Source organism: Bidens hawaiensis, unplaced genomic scaffold, assembly GCF_021521415.1.
Source record: "Bidens hawaiensis isolate Kalapana, Puna unplaced genomic scaffold, B.hawaiensis_p1.1 tig00001461_1, whole genome shotgun sequence".
NCBI lineage: Eukaryota > Viridiplantae > Streptophyta > Magnoliopsida > Asterales > Asteraceae > Bidens > Bidens hawaiensis.
Window position 1 is genome coordinate 2,438,204 of NW_027491082.1, and position 17,406 is coordinate 2,455,609.

Below are 17,406 nucleotides of genomic sequence, written 5' to 3' on the forward strand. Positions count from 1 at the left end.
TCTCACAATCAACACCACCCACCACTACATCTTCACCAATCATTACTCAACCCATCACCCTGCCTTTGCAAACAACCTCACCACCCGTAATGTCCATCACACCACCAACCACCATCATTTCACCCAAACCCATTGCCCGAGGGAAATCGTCGACACCTCCAGTATACGCCAATCCTATCCTCGATAGGATCGTCGCACTGGAGGAATCCAATGCTAAAAGGGCGGAACGAGAGATGGTGCTCCTCAAGTTCATCAAAGAAATGAAGCAGAGAGCGATTGAGAATGAAAAAGAGAAGGATGCTCTGAAGGAGCAGATAAGGGTATTGGAAGAACAGAAGGAAAAAAGCGATGCGCTTGCTGAAAATCAAAGATTATTGACCAACACCTTCCATACCTGAATCCAGAATGTTCAAGCGCTGATGAACCGAGAAGCCTCGGAAAACGAAAACCTGAGAGCAGACCATTCCAGACTTGCTGACAGATTGGCCACTCTTGAAAGAAACCTACCAAGTGCAAGTGCTCTCAGAACAAGTGTCAACAAGAAGATTGAGGATGCCACTCGAAGATGGGATGTTGAGAAAGAAGCTACAAACTTCAGAGTCACAAATTTAGAGAACCAGCTCGCTTCATCCGCTTCCCTCGATACACTCAGGTCCGAAATGCAGGCTATTCAAGAAAAGGTGATGGAACATGATCGTTTTAATGAGCTCCAACTGAAGACAAACGAAGAGTTGGTGAGCAAATATCAAGCGGCCTCAGACCTTATGGGTATTCATGAAGATGACTTTCACGGTCTAGAGGATCGACTTGATACAATTTTCAAAAGTTGGAGAAGGTCTGGTGAGACTTCTCAGGCTGGTGGTTCATAGCCCACCGCAGGTTCGAGTGTGGACTTGCGAGGAGTTAGATTTGTGGCATCTGAAGGTGAGGCAACTGTTGGTCGTGTGGTACAACAAGGTGGCCAAGCCGCTAATGGAGTCAGTACAAGCTTGGGTCCTGAACAACAAGCACAACCTCAGGACCAAGCCGGTGATGATGGTGATGACGAAGATGAGAATGAGGATGATGATGATGAAGAAGATGATGACGATGATGACGTTCATGATAGCTTTGATGAGGATGATGATGGTGGGAACGGTGGAGATGGAGGAGCCAGGGCAGTAGGAGGTGGAGGTAGAGATAACACTCAATCACCTCCACACACTCAACATGACGTTCAAGACCCTGCTGCTTACGACTCGGCTGGCAAAGTCAAGGTGCATGATTATCAAATAACTGACATGTATAAAGAACTGTTTCCTGAGGATTTTGCAGGTGTCATGGATGATTTCATAGAGGCTGGAATGAACTTGGAAAAACTCATTACAGCTGACACGGAGGGGGCAGTAGAAAACGACATCAACTACTCGCCAAATCCAGATACACCTCCAGCTCAAGTCCAAGCTTCAAAGACACCTGCCGCTGATCCCGTCTCCAATCCAACTGACGACTTGACACAGGAACCACCAAAGAATGAGAGAAATAATCATATTGTGTCAAGTCGTGCATGCGCACACGAGCTCATCTACCCTTACCACGATGATTCGTTGATTGTCTATGCGAAATACAATAAGGAGAACGCGTGTTGGGCCACCAGACGATATAGTGGTGATCTAATTTATCTCAACCACCATGAGCTGAAGTCGTTACCAGAGCTTGACATTAATTATCTTCGAAAGGCTCTAGGTCATGGTGCGGTTGGGAGTACGTTGGAAAGTTGGATCCCGGATTATCTTCATCGTCAATCGAAATTCGACTACAAAGATTTTGAGCCGAATAAGGGTCGGAAGTACAAGAACCCAAGGGAGATAGACCCAGCCACCGGAGAGCCACGAACAATGTGGAGATACAGGGCACCAAAGAACTGTCATATCATCTACCATGGTGAGCCCTTTATTCCTAACATCCTCTGAGACTTCATTGGCTGGGAATTCGACTATACGACATGGGAGGCCGTCATACGCTGCAAAGATCTGCCTGAGATTCGCGTATTTGACGAGCACGAGCTAATGGGGCTGCATATAGAAGATATCAAGAGGATCTACAACTCTCCCCTGGGAACCGTCGGGGATATCGGTCGTCAGAATACAGACCGGATAGTTGAAGCCTTCAAAAAGTTTGTTAAAAGAGTTTTTGAACTTCCACTACCCGAGGACGGCTGGCTGGATTACGACACCGACGGGTTCCAATACTAAAGACTAGAGGGAGATAGTTAGTCCCATTTTGTATTAGTCTTTTGTATTGTAATTATATGTTTTGGGCTTTAGTTGTTAGATTTGAATGTATAGGCCCAAGAGAAATAATGTTGTAAAGCCTATTGGGCATTTGATGTGACTTACTTTTCATGCATGCTTTCCTATAAATAGGAAGCATGCCATGAGAGATAGTTGTTGGTTGGTTGTTCATTGTTAATAAAAAGAAACCTTTTTGCCAAACTCTCATTCTCTCTCGGCTTTCTCTCTTTCTCTCAAACCAACCGAAAATAACCTCTCAAGATCCGAGACCGTTTAGATGGCTTAGTGTGATTTCCGCTAGCACTAAGCTCGGTTGATCCAAGATTATTGTTAGATCCACCCACGTTAAGACATACACATAAGTTTACCATCAATTTTAAAACGTGACTGTATAGTAGTTTTTTTTTTTAACTATCTGAACTTGGAAATATACAACTAATATATACATAAAATAACTCACTTTGAGAAGCCTAAAGCTCCATTTCCTAGAAGGTTAGATTTTTAAATGACCACGGTCAAATCTCATATTTTTTTAACTAAGAAATTGCTTATTCATGAACCTTGACACACTCCAACACAACTTGCCCACACAATCGCCAGTTGGCTAGCTTATCCCCTAATTAATTCATTTAAGACCAAATGCCTCCTTTTGTAAAGTCAAACTTTTACGTGTTTTGACTTTCTCTTATTCAATATTAATTTCCGCCTATATATATATATATTACAAATGACCAAATCATTCATAAACCAATATTCACCGTTTCAAAAACTCAAAAAACTCTCAACTTTCTAATCAATTTTCTATCTTATTTCAATAATGGCCGATCCACAAAATGAAGTTGAAGTTCCTCGGTTTTTCGTATGCCCGATTTCGCTCGAGATCATGAAAGATCCTGTAACTCTCTCAACTGGAATCACTTACGATCGAGAAAGCATCGAAAACTGGTTGTTTTCAAGAAAAAATAACGTTTGTCCGGTAACCAAACAAGTCGTTCACGATATCGAGCTCATCCCTAACCACACGCTTCGCCGGTTAATCCAGTCTTGGTGCACCCTCAACGCCTCATCCGAAATACAAAGGTTCCCGACACCACGACCTCAAATCTCCAGAACCGAAATCATTAAACTCCTCAAAGATTCAAAGTCTCCACAACATCAAACCAAGAGTTTGCAAAGATTAAAATCTATTGTTCTAGAGAATGAAAAGAACAAGCGGTTGATGGAATCGGTTGGAGCAGCTGAGTACTTATCAAGCATCATAAGTAACGTAAACACTAGCATGATCACTTCATCTAATGAACAGGCGTTATGTATTCTTTACAACCTTAAACTATCACCAACCAGTCTTAAAACATTATTTGGAAAGACGGGTGATTTCGTTGAGAAGCTGACGCGCATGATGCAACGCGCGTCAAGCTATGAATCGCGTGCTTACGCGGTCATGCTATTAAAGTCCATGTTTGAGGTGGCGGAGCCCATGCACGTGACGTCATTAAACCCTAATTTCTTCAAAGAGCTTGTAAACATCTTGATGGATCAAATATCCGAAAAGGCTACAAAGGCAACACTAAAGTTACTAATAAGCGTTTGTCCATGGGGCCGGAACCGAATAAAGGCAGTGGAGGCTGGAGTGGTTGCGGTTTTAATCAACACGCTTTTGGATTGTTCGGAGAAGAGAGTGTCCGAGATGATTATGATGGTTTTGGTTCAGACGTGTCAATGTGCGGACGGGCGAGCAGAGTTGTTGAGACATGGCGGTGGGTTAGCGGTGGTATCGAAGATGGTGTTTGGGGTGTCTCCGGTGGCGAGTGAGAGGGCGGTGAGGGTGTTGTACTCGGTGGCGATGTATTCGGGTAACTCAAGGGTGTTGCAAGAGATGGTGGAGGTGGGGGTGGTTGAGAAGCTGATGTTGGTGTTGCAAGTGGATTGTGGAAGGAAGATGAAGGACAAAGCAAGGGAGATGTTGAAGGTGCATTCTAGGGTTTGGAACAAGTCTACTTGTGTCACTTTTGATTTTAGTTAGTAAGAAAAATGAAAGTTAAATATTGAGAAGAAAGAAAAACTCATTTTAGGGAAAAGAAAAAAGAAATTGTAGATATGCTTTTATTGATGATAGTTTTATATTTAAGAATCAAGTAATTGTTGTTAAATATGCTTATGATGAGTTATTATTATTGTGAGATAAATTTAAGGTTTGTATGGGATGATGGTAATGTTTGAAATCTTAAGGTTTTAGGTTTGAAACTTAATTTAAGGTGGTTTTCTTATAATGATGGGTTTTCCCCCTTGATGTTGTTCTTAAATGACTCAGGTATGGAGCATAAAATCGGTATAAACGGTTGGCATCTCGTCTTATAAAAAGAATCACCCAAGTATTAGGAATAGTTTTAAGAGTTATTAAAAAAAAAGATAAATGGTATAGTTTTATTGTTGAGGTCATTACAAAACTAAGCAAAAATCATACATGCTAAAAGTTTGCTCTCATCTTTTTTTTTATTGATACTAGAAATAAACGCTATCCAGATCAAGTGAATCATGCTGTTGAAATCAATAGTAATTACTCTCGTTTTGAAGCCGAGATCAGTCGCATAGGCCATTCACATAAATTTGTACATCATGGCGATTACTAATCTAGCTTGCACTCGATCACAACTCAAAACCCGCTGAATTTGCTCATATATGGATTATGGAAGATTGAGAGTGTCAATCATGAATAGAGTTAGAATATTATCAATTAAAGAGAAGATGAAAAGGTTAGAGTAACGTGTTGAATGCCAAACAAAACTAAATAGGTTATATGGTTGAATCATGAATGGCAATTTTAGTTTTATAATATAACATGAATTACTTGTCAATACCATTGTTTTAACGACCAACTCACAATCCTACTAAATAATAAACTCTTAAATACACGAGCGCTCACTATAAAACTAACATTCTCAACCATTTTGGGAGGAACACTTTATTACACTCATTGATATCGTTATACTACCTACCTTTCGGTTAAATTTCACGAAGTTACAAGAAAACCAATCACATAATTGTAAACTTATTTTTATTTTGTAAACATATTTTTATTTTAGTTTCTTTGATGGGTTTTTAAGTAAAATTCAATTTCGCTATTTTATGTATTCATCATGATTCTTCCTTCTCAAACCTAGTCAGTTTAAGAATTGAGCGCGCACACGTGAAGCCTGATAACCGATCAGTTCCACATGAATAACAAATGCGTGAGACTAGTCATGTCAGTATATCAACCTCGATCTAGAGCTTGGTTATTAAAAAAATTCTATTTTAGACAAAAGTCCAGTTCAATTTAACCTTTTAGCGAGTCAATATTAAATTATTAATGGGTTTAATATAAACTTTTAGCAAATCGATATTAAATAATTCATGAATGTTTTGACTTGTTTAAATGGATACCGATTGATCCGCTTTTAACTTAAATGGAAATCATCAAATCAGTTGAGAGATGAATGAATTGAAAGAGACCAAGTCGTACGTAAAGTGAATGCCATTGGCCGGCTTCTTTTATTATGTGTATACTTTGGCGGTTGTCGGTCGTGTGCCAAGACTTTCACAAAAGTCAAAAACATTTTTTTTTCCATTAAAAAGGAGATAGTCAAAACGGGATACCCACGTACATCAATTGACATTTAATGTTTATAGAAGTATTCTCGTAATCCCTTGGTTGGGGTCGGACCTTAATTGGCGATCATGTGATCACCCATTACTTCCATTCACGTCTTCAAATTTTTTATAATATGTTTTACAATTATTTGCACACTGTTTATGAAATTCGAACATCTTACTTATGAATTGTGAATTTTTGATGCATTGATGCGAGATTAATATTTATTAATATGAATGAATTTGATTCTCATAATAAATACTAATTCGTGAGCCTCCTCAACTTAACTATCCTTATGATACGTTCTAAACTGGAACTCGATCATATCATAATCATGTCCTCTTCTGTCTCTATGCTTGTAGAATTAAAAGGTATACGGATTCAATATTATTTGTTCTCCATTATCATATCACATAATTGATCGACATGTAATAAAAGTCTCTCCTACAAAATTTATGGCGTTTCTTTTATTCAAAAAGCTTGTATTATCTTTTAGGGAGTTAAAAATTTATATCCATTCTATAAAGTGATTAGGTGAGATTTCAACATTTAGATTTAACAAAATAATAATTATATCTCAACACGTGAAATAATAATGAGGAAGATCACCTAATTAGATCTCGACATTTAGATTCAAAAGTAGATTATGTATGCTGTATATAATATAAGATGATTATAAAATAAAAAAGTAATCGAAAGTAGAAAGAAATAGCAATCGAGGCCTAGTCGTGGAAACCAAATCTTAACCAACAAGTTGCCCTATTGCAAATAGTGTCTTTTATTCAAAGGAGTTGCATTTTAGATTACAATAATAATTCCATTATATATAAGACCAATCATTGAAATTTTTTATTCATTGATTTCGGAAACAACGTGGAGAAAGCATACATTATTCTTACAATTGTATCAAAACCCAACTTTTTTACATAGAATTAAAATTACACCATAATGTAGTTAAATGATTGAGCTTTTTTATATATACGTGTTAGGAGGATTATGCGAGAAATCAAATTACCACAAAAGTGGAAAAAACCAATATGAAGTATGTACCACTCATTTATTTTATTTGAAATGTTTAAAAAAATAATGGACATTTTATTATCAATAGCTACAACCTACACATTACTAAATCAATGGACATTTTATTTAGCATTAATATATCTTTTGTACAAGGAATTATAGAACGATAATAGTAATTATAATAATAGTGTAATAATAATAGCAATAATAGAAAAGTTCATGGAAAGTTAAATGAAAATCATCAGAATAATCATTTTGACAATAAATATTATCAAAAAAGCATGAAATTTGTTGGATTACGATTTAATTCCTTCGACGTGGAAGGATAAAAAATGGCATAGGAGAAACGATGGCGCATGTGCCATGATATTAACGCTAATGCAAATAATTTTCGTTGGCAACCTATATTAGAGCAGGAGGTGATGATTGATGTGTTGTACCATATCACGTAGAGAAGGAAAATAACGGGTTGGTGTAGAAACCATTAGGCAAGACTATTTTGATAATTATAAAAGGTTAAGTTTATGTTTTTAAAATTTTATTGATCAATTGGGTTATTTTAGTCATTTTTCTCAAAATTAAAACCTCTAAATAGGAAGGCTGCATGTATATTTTTAAAAGAGTAGTTGACATTTAAGGGAATAAAAAGTCAAAAGAAACTATTGGCACTTGGCAGTCAAGTGGGACAGCCAGGTTCTATCTAACAGCACTACCACTACCCCATTACCAAGAAGAAACTTATTAAGAATTCTACGCCTTTAGTTTACACACTTTCAAATCACCCACAAGACTTCTAAGTATTTACATAGTTCACCCATCATACTCAAATACAAACATTCATATCATCATGAAACTTAAGGTTTGCTTTATTATTGTTCCGTACATGAAGAAGAGCATCACATGAGTCGAGCGAATATCGATGATCAACGGTTGAAAGACAGCCCTCTATCTTTTTCTTGTTGAGCATGACAAAAATTTGCTATGTAAGAAACTTGTTCCTTTAAGAAAAACATATGTGAAATCATGTCACTTACCGTTCGTTAACAATTATCTGATTCTACTTTTAAATTCAAACATTTCAACTTAAACCCGCAACCACATAAAAAAAACACATATATCGCAAGATGCTAAGACACGTGCACTTGGGTATAAGAAATAGAGATTTTGAAGATCATATTTACTTTCTATTTTCAAATTTTCTTAATCATAAGGACCTCTATTGCAAAAGTGATAGAAGATAAAGGACCAAAACTGCATGCATCATAATAAGTCAAAAGAATGTCTTGATTGATACTTGTTGTTTTCTACTCTCCACAAACACACTTTTCCCATCTTTGTGCACTTCATTTCTATTTAAAAAGTCAAATAGATTACGTCTTTGACTTTTTTATAAATATATATTTCTAAACCCCTTAGTATAAAATCAAGTCCTCTCTTTGCAATTTATTCATACCCAACATTCACCAATCCTTCAATAGCATTTCAACATCTTCTAAGGTTTTCTTCAACTTCATTTGATTCAATAATGTGTGATGTTCAAGTTCCTACCTATTTCATGTGCCCAATTTCATTCGAGATCATGAAAGACCCCGTAACACTCTCCACGGGGATCACATACGATCGAGACAGCATCGAAAAATGGTTGTTTTCTCAAAACAAGAAAGTATGCCCCGTTTCGAAACAAGTCGTTCTTGACATCGAGCTCACCCCAAACCTTACCCTTCGTCGGTTAATCCAATCTTGGTGCACCCTTAACTCATCATTTGGTGTCCAAAGGTATCCCGAACCACAACTTCTGATAACAAAAACCGAAATCATAAAACTCCTTAAAGATTCAAAGTCTCCTCACCTTAGAGTAGAGAGTTTAAAGAGGTTAAAAACGATCGTTTGCGAGAACGATAGGAACAAACGGTTGTTGGAATCCATCGGAGCAGTTGATCATCTAGTATATAACTTAAATAACGTGATTACTTTATCATCACTTAAATGCACTACTGAACAAATGAGTATTTCTGAGGAGGCGTTGACTATTCTCTACCACCTTCAACTTTCACCAACAAGCATCAAATCCTTATTGGAAAAGACCGAAAACTTCGTTGACACGTTGGCGCACGTGATCCAACGCGTCAACATTCCCGAGTCACGAGCATACGCCGTCATGTTACTTAAATCTATGTTTGAAGTTGCGGAGCCCATGCAAACAACGTCGTTGAGCACTACATTCTTTGCATGCCTCGTAAACATCTTGACAAGTCAAGTATCTCAAAAAGCCACCAAACCAACACTAGAGCTACTCATCAATGTATGTTCATACGGCAGGAACCGGATAAAGGGAGCCGAGGTGGGCGTGGTGGCGGTGTTGATAGAAACCCTACTAAACACTACAGAAAAGAGAGTGTCCGAGTTGATTATTATTCTCTTGGACAGTATTTGTCAATGTGCTGAAGGACGTGCGGAGTTGTTAAAACATGGTGGTGGTTTGGCGGTGGTGTCGAAGAAGATATTCCGGGTGTCTTCGTTGGCGAGTGAGAGTGCGGTGAGGATATTGTATTCGGTGGTGATGTTTTCGGGTGATAGAAATGCGGTGCATGAGATGTTGCAGTTGGGGGTGGTGGGAAAGCTTTGTTTGGTGATGAATGTGGATTGTGGGAAGAAGATGAAGGAGAAAGCAAGGGAGATTTTGAAGATGCATTCTAGGGTTTGGAAGGGTTCGAATTGTATACCTTGTAATTTGGTTTCATCATATCCATAGTTGAGTGATTTCATGGAATGTAAGGTGTTGAAAACCCTAAAAAGCAAAACATACCCCCATTTAAAAGGGAAAATTTCCGAAATAAGCATGTTTGATTCGAAGCGTTACAAAATAGGCGTAGCGATTAGGATTTCAACAAGAGGCTCTTCACGTTTTCCATTCAAAAAGATTTGGCACCTCTCTTATTAGACAATGTTTCTCAACTGGGTTACAGAATTGTCAAAACGTAGATAAGCATGCTAAGACAATTTCTTGTCTGGCAAAGCTCCAGAGGTACCCAACAGGCCCTGCCATGCACCTTACTTGCGTAGCAAGCCAACTTTCCAAGCTGACTCCAAATACGACGACTAGGCTATGGTGCCTAACGAAGTTGGTTGGGCTGGTTGGATGTAATTTCAGACTTCAAGTCACAAGTTGGTGAACTTGAGGGGACAATATTGAAAAATAGGTCATAGTTTGTGATGTTTCCTAATTGTTTTATAATTACAATAGGTAATGTCTTGACTAGCAAGTTATGTTAATCTATATAAATCAAGTCATGGTTAGACATTATAGAACGTGGGATGCAACCGATTTAGGGTTCATCTATAGAAACACGAGTTATATGTAATAGGAAATTTTGAATTATATTTCATCTATATAATATTGAGAGTTATTCGATATTAATTATTGTGTGTTTACATTTCAGTGAGATATCAATTCATTAATTCTTGACGGGTATAGCATTGCCTAACCAGTTAGGTTGCGAAGGTGCTTGACGTTCAACACCTAGATAGAAATGGTACGCATCTAGTGGGCCCCTTTGGTGACTGATTTACAGCACCTAGGCGAAGGTAGTACATTCCTGCTTGGTTGGCTCCCGTGATCTCTGACCATTAGCGTCTATCCATATTGAAATCGTCCTGCAAGGCAGCCTTAACATTATATATCTATGAGCATTGCATTAATTGGATAGGTAGTGTTGTAATAGACGATGTTAATTACCTCGATGGATTGTCATCAAATATTACCCGTAATATAATTAATATGTTATCACATAAAATGCTGCAGGATGTTTACTTGTACATAAGTAAATTTGTGTATTAAATTTGAAAGAAATAAAAATACACTTTTTCTTTTTGGAGGATCACTCATCACGCTAATGGTTAAATTATTTGGTTAAAATTCAATAAATTAAGACCCAATTACAAATTTTGTCCTTTAAAAAAAGCCAAATTACGGTTCGTGTCCTTTCCTTGCAGGCGGTGTCCTTTAAACTTTTTTTTTCTACACGTTATGTCCTTTACGCTAACTGGGTTAGAAAAACTCAGTTAAATGCCCTCACGTGAGACGCATGTGAGGGCATTTTTGTCTTTTTGCCTACCCTTCTTCTTCTTCTTCTTCTTCTGTATCTATTAACACACAGATCCGGTAACAATTACGGTATTCCCATGACCTCCACTCTTTATCCCCATCTCTTTCTCTCATCTCTCTCTCTCCTAGCCACCATGACCTCCACCTGCCACCGTTACTAACACCACCACCATCAGGGCAGCCACAAAACCGGTGTATACTAACATGGTTTGGGCATCACGAGGTTGCTTGTTTGCGACGACAGTAGAGGGTACAAGCCTTCTCGTTTCCGGCGACCAAAAGAAGCTCCCTTTGTAGCGATTGGTGGTGATTGAAGCATTAGACGATGATTAGAAGTCCAATCGGACTAGTGACCAAATGAATAAAGGGACGGTAAGTGTACCAAGACCTCGATTAGTGTTCCGCCGGAAACCCTTATTTTAGATCTTAACGGCGATGTGGTTGTTGTCCGTCGGAAACCCTAATTTCATACCTAATAAGCTATTTAGAACACTAATTTTAGATATTAAGTGCGATGGTGTTATTATGGTTGTTTGGTGGTATGGTGTGCAAGTGGCTGCTTCGATTATGTTGAATTGTTGTTGTAGGTTAATTAGGTTTTGTGGTTTTGTGGCTGCCCTGATGTTGGATCTGGAAGAGATGGGGATGAGAGAAAGAGAGATGAGAGAAAGAGATGGGGATAAAGAGTGGAATCTGGGTTTGTGTCTTCTCCGGAGATGGGTTTGTGTCTTCTCCGGCGAGTTTGACCGGAATCTGGGTTTATGGGTTCTCCGGCGGTGGCTGGTGGCGGAGCTATGGTGGCGGTGGTGATCCCTTGGCGAGTTTGACCGGAATCTGGGTTTATTTAGAGGTGTTCATATCTGAAGAAGAAGAAGAAGAAGGGTAGGCAAAAAGACAAAAATGCCCTCACATGCGTCTCACGTGAGGGCATTTAACTGAGTTTTTCTAACCCAGTTAGCGTAAAGGACATAACGTGTAGAAAAAAAAAGTTTAAAGGACACCGCCTGCAAGGAAACTTAGAAAAGGACACGAACCGGTTTTTGGCTTTTTTTAAAGGACAAAATTTGTAATTCTGTCATAAATTAATTAAATCCAAATCTTTCAACCGCCAACGATCGATGTCATGTTCTTAAGCAACTTGCCACTTTTGCACTGCTATGCATGAACCGCAGCACCCGCTATAGCTTTAAGAAAATGTTTTATATTATAGGTTTAACTGGCTTAATTTGTTTTCATATATTTTATGTGCATATGTACGTATGCTTTCAGTGAAATGCTAAAAAACAAAAAGAAACAAGTTGTTGAATGTAGCATGATCAGTAGCACCCAAGTGGGGTACGCCTAGACGAAGCATTGAACTAAGGAACTTTCAATGAAATAAAGATAGATCATTTATTATTTAAAAACATCCACCAAATTTCAATATATAAAATAAATATTTTATATATTTTTTCAAAACTCGGGTGCTATAACTAACATAATTTGTGTGATACAGCTGAGTTATACCATCAATCATTATTGTTAGTTGACAACGTTGAGCATTTCCGATTCATTCTCTTTCAAATGTTTATAAACGTGTTACATTGGCCTATATTTTAGAACGCATCTCCATCGATATAATAATCCATCATTATTCTAGTCTCATTAAATGTGAAAACACCCTTAAACTTAAAACGTTTTAAAAGTTTGGGTATGGGACATTATGATATTCATTCATAACTGAACAAAAGGATTCAATTGTAATAGAGAGATAGATAAGCGGATAACAAACTGCGCCACCACCCCCTTTTGAATGACAAAACAAATCATACTGAAAACAAAGTTATAGTTTTTTGCGTCGATAAGTTACTGTGCATGACCCACTAAACTCTTTTCAGAAGCGTAATAGCTTCAGGGGCAAGAGACCCAAATGTATCAAAAACAAAAGAAATTGAGACGCGTTGATTCTCGGCACATGCTTTCTCATACTTAGCACGGTCTGCCTAACAACAAACTCGGTATCCCTAAACCCTACAAGGTGGGATGGTACACTAAGGTCTATACAAGCGTGTTTCCTCCTGCCCATCCAAACACAAGAATGTTTGTTGGCCGGAGAGTAAGCCTCCCTTCAAGTGGATCTGTCAGGAAATTCATAGAAGCTTTTTTTTTTTTTTTTGCCAAGATCTCCGCTCGTTTTAACACATCACAAAGGACATTCCGCTCGTATGGGACTCTTTTATTATTTTTCTTAACTTAGCGATCGGGATTATAGGGTGCTTGTTTAAGATATGTTTTAATATTCTTATATGTATATATATATAGGGGAGATTTCAATTAAGAACCCCTTTGAGTTTTACGAACTCAGTGAACGATTTTTTTTTTTTTTTGAATTTTTATTTACACATGCGTAATATATGTAAGTAACATACACGTAAAAAAATTACAGAATTTTTTACGGACCGAGTCGACTTTTTACACATGTGTAACGGACGTAAAAGTTAGTGTAATCACTTATATATTTATTTTCTCTCCTACTTTGACTTTTTTGCCAGATTTAATCTCAACCACATATTCCAATCTATTTAATTAAATGTGTGGCCTAGAATTGAGTTCTTAAGTTCTTAAAATTCAACATGGTTATCAAAATATCCCTCCCTTATATATATATATATATATATATAGGATCAGGATCATGTGAGAACTTTTTGGGAATTAAGAACTTTGAGAACCATTTTGGACCACAAAAAAACCCAAAAATAAAAAAAATCATAAAAAAAAACACAAAAATAAAAAAAGTAAAAAAACCAAAGTTCTTATTTATCATCACGGTTTCTAAAAAAACGTAAAAAAAATTCTCGGTTTAGCTAAATTATACATATATGTATAATATGTACATATATGTACACACATGTTTTTTTCCTATACACATATGTATAATTTAAGGTAAATGATAATGTACATATGTGTACATTACGTAACTAGAGATTAAATAAAAGTATACATATATATAGGTATAATACGAATTAAAAAGAAAAAAAATCAGTTTTTTTTATTATACATATATGTATAAAATGTACACACATGTTTTTTCCTATACACATATGTATAATTTAAGGTAAATGATAATGTACATATGCGTACATTACGTAACTAGAGATTAAATGAAAGTATACATATGTGTATAGGTATAACACGAATTAAAAAGAAAAAAAAAGTCGGTTTTTTTTTTAAATGAAACCGCAATGAAATATAAGAATTTTGATTTTTTTACATTTTTAAATTTTTTGTTTTTTTTTTGTTTTATAATTTTTTAAATATTTTTAGACGCTTTTTTTTGTGGTCCAAAATGGTTCTCAAAGTTCTCAATTTGCCAATGGTTCTCTTAGGATCCTAGGGATGAGTTTAAATAAAAAGAGATAGTTTTCTAAGAAGACTAGGAATAAATCATAGCCTTTGTATCATGTTAATTAATTGTTGAGATTTAAAATTACCAAAAACCGACATAGTTTCCTAGAATAACTCTTTCACCATTATAACCGACATAGTTTCCTAAAATTATTCTTTTACCAAGGTTTTAATGCCAAATGTCAAAAATCTATTAGTTCTTACCATTCATATAAAGCTCTTTATTTTTATTTGAACCCTTTTATATATATATATATATATATATATATATATATATATATATATAGGGTAAGGATCCTAAGAGAACCATTGGCAAATTAAGAACTTTGAGAACCATTTTGGACAACTAAAAAAATATTAAAAAAATTATGAAACAAACAAAACCAAAAATTTTAAAAAAGTAAAAAAACCAAAATTCTTATATTTCATTCCGATTTCATTAAAAAAAACCGAAAAACTTTTTTTCTTTTTAATTCGTATTATACCTATACACATATGTATACTTTCATTTAATCTTTAGTTACGTAATATACACATATGTACATTATCATTTACCTTAAATTATACATATGTGTATAGGAAAAAACATGTGTGTACATATTATACATATATGTATAATAAAAAAAACCGATTTTTTTTCTTTTTAATTCGTATTATACCTATACACATTTGTATACTTTCATTTAATCTTTAGTTATGTAATGTACACATATGTACATTATCATTTACCTTAAATTATACATATGTGCATAGGAAAAAAACATGTGTGTACATATATGTACATATTATACATATATGTATATGTATAATTTTGCTAAACCGAGAATTTTTTTTTACTTTTTTTTTTTAGAAATCGGGATGATAAATAAGAACTTTGGTTTTTTTACTTTTTTTATTTTTGTGTGTTTTTTTTTTATGATTTTTTTTTATTTTTGGGTTTTTTTGTGGTCCAAAATGGTTCTCATAGTTCTTAATTCCTAAAAAGTTCTCACATGATCCTGATTCTATATATATATATATAGGAGAGTTCAAATGAAAACCACTCCTTAACTTAAAAACCATGAGAACTCTAATGGGCCAATCACAAATTTTCTTTTTTATATTTCTTATTGTAAGGATATTATAGTAATTTGGTTTTACTGTATTTAAGCACAATCCCTAATTTATCTCCCGTAATTGTTGAAGTGGATCTTTTTTTTCAAATATAATATACTTTACATATTTAATAAATTACCTAAGGAATCGTCTATGCATACATGATACACCAAGACAATTTAGATCTTATCATTTATAAATATGTTGGAATGGCATTCAACCATCAATTTCCAATGTCTTTGTTTTATTTTATTTTATTTTATCGTTTGTATTAAAAATATTAATATGCGTTTGTATTTTTGTTTTACTATCCACTTATTCTATTTAAATTGAATTTAGCGTAGATATTTTGTGTGGTTTCAGAAAAGAATACACATTTTTATGATTAATTTTTTTTAACGTTTTTAGCGATTTTGAGTACACTCATTTCACTATAAATATATGACAAATAAGAACATTGTTGTTATGCATGTAACTCTATAATTACACAAAGAGCCCGTTTGATTTACATGTATTTAACTATTTGTTACAAAAAAAAGCATGAACACGTTAGTTTACATATATGTAACTTCATAATTTATTTTTACATATATGTATATGATTAAGTTACATATATGTATTTTAGTATGACCCCTTTCAAAATGCAAAAATAATAGAGCTACATATGTGTAAACGTATATGAACACAAGAGTATTTAGTTTTGATATAATAACATATGTGTATACATGTTGTTACATATATATATAACTATGTATATACTAGAGCTACATATGTATAAACAGATACAAACATGAAAGTATATAGTTTTAGTATAATAACATATGTGTATATATGTTGTTACATATATGTATCATTAGGGCTAACTTTGTTTTAGCATGTGCGATAAAAATAACAATAAAAATAAAGGTTCATTTATTCTAATAATAGGAAATTAGAATAAAATTAAAAATTGTTGGACATTTTAGATAAGACGAAAGCATAAAATCTCTGGAAATTGAAATCATAAAACTAGAAAATTGGAAAATCCAATAATATACAATGAATCAAGATAAAGCTGGAAATTCTTTATTTGAATTTTGTGTTTAGATTTTCCAACTTTTTTATTGTTGATAGTTCTATGTATTGTTTTTTGGAAGGCAATAAGTATTTTTTTCTGCCAACAAATATTAAATAAAGTAGGATAATAAAAAACTAAAAAGGTTATGAGAGAGAGTGAGAATTTTTAGGAAACTAAGAATTAATATTTTTCCAGTTTACCAATTTTATCCTTAATCTTCTTAATTAATCTTCTTTAGTTTTCATTTAATTACCTAATTGCCACTATGTATATTAACCATTGATCTAAAAAATGGATGGTTTGGATTGATTTAACTAGTTTTTTAGAAAACTGTGGTTTTTTTATTATATATATATATATATATTTGGATTTTAATTTTATTTATTGTAAAAAAGTTAGTAACTAATATACTTAAGATTTGATGATAAAATGGTTTCACAGATAAATGATGTTATAATCCGGTTTAAAATCTATCTGGGTTTGGTGATACTCATTACCCGTTTATTTTCTTTATTATAAAATTGTTTCTTAATTATATAAATAATACCTTTTTTAAATAAAATAGGATATTAATTTTTAGTATATCCCTATTTTATAGGTTTTTCATATCAAATATATGATAAGATTAATTTTTAATATAATAAGATGTTATAATCCATTTAAGAGCTATCTGAGGTTTGTAAGACCTTTACCCGTGAATTCGGGTCAAATGCGTGAGAAGCCTTGATTTACAAATAAAGCAATCTGATGGCTTGAGAGAATAATTGTTTTACATTTTTCGTTTTTTAATATTTATTTTTTGGATTTTAATTTTCTTTATTGTAAAAAAGTTAATAATATA

The 17,406-nt window shown here is 34.5% G+C and overlaps 2 pseudogenes; both read left to right on the forward strand.

The window, feature by feature from the left end:
* Positions 1 to 3,090: 3,090 nt before the first annotated feature.
* On the forward strand, positions 3,091 to 4,310 carry LOC143577777 (E3 ubiquitin-protein ligase PUB23 pseudogene; annotated as a pseudogene).
* Positions 4,311 to 8,381: 4,071 nt separating this feature from the next.
* LOC143576987 (E3 ubiquitin-protein ligase PUB23 pseudogene) lies at positions 8,382 to 9,696 on the forward strand (annotated as a pseudogene).
* The last annotated feature ends 7,710 nt before the right edge of the window (positions 9,697 to 17,406 follow it).